The sequence below is a fragment of the Calidris pugnax genome, unplaced genomic scaffold, assembly GCF_001431845.1.
Source record: "Calidris pugnax isolate Ruff unplaced genomic scaffold, ASM143184v1 scaffold38, whole genome shotgun sequence".
NCBI classification, from domain to species: Eukaryota; Metazoa; Chordata; class Aves; order Charadriiformes; family Scolopacidae; genus Calidris; species Calidris pugnax.
The window spans coordinates 2,078,262-2,078,635 of record NW_015090995.1 but is presented as its reverse complement, the minus strand read 5'-3'; positions in this window follow the sequence as shown (position 1 = coordinate 2,078,635).

The window sequence follows — 374 nt, the reverse complement described above, 5'->3', positions numbered from 1 at the left end:
TCACCGTGGGATGCCGAGGGGTTGGGAGGAGACCTGGGGCAGAATGCTCTGCTCCAGCCAAAAAAAAAACAAAAAACAAAGAACCAAACCAAAAATAACCTGAAAAAAAAAAAAACCCAACAATGTGACACCAAGGGATGCTCCCATCCCGCCAAACCCCCAGCGCAGCATCCGAGCCGCCGGGATGTACCGTCCCCTGCTCTGCCCCTCCTGCCCGCTCCTCCTCAAGGCACTTTTTAGCAGAGCAGCTCTCTCGCTCTTTGGGCACTTCCTAAGGCGGGTTTTTTTTGGGGGGGAGCTCTGGGGGGGGGGGACAGGCGAGGACAAACCAGGCTGGGCAGCCCCGTGGCACCGCAAACCCACCGCCCCCCCCC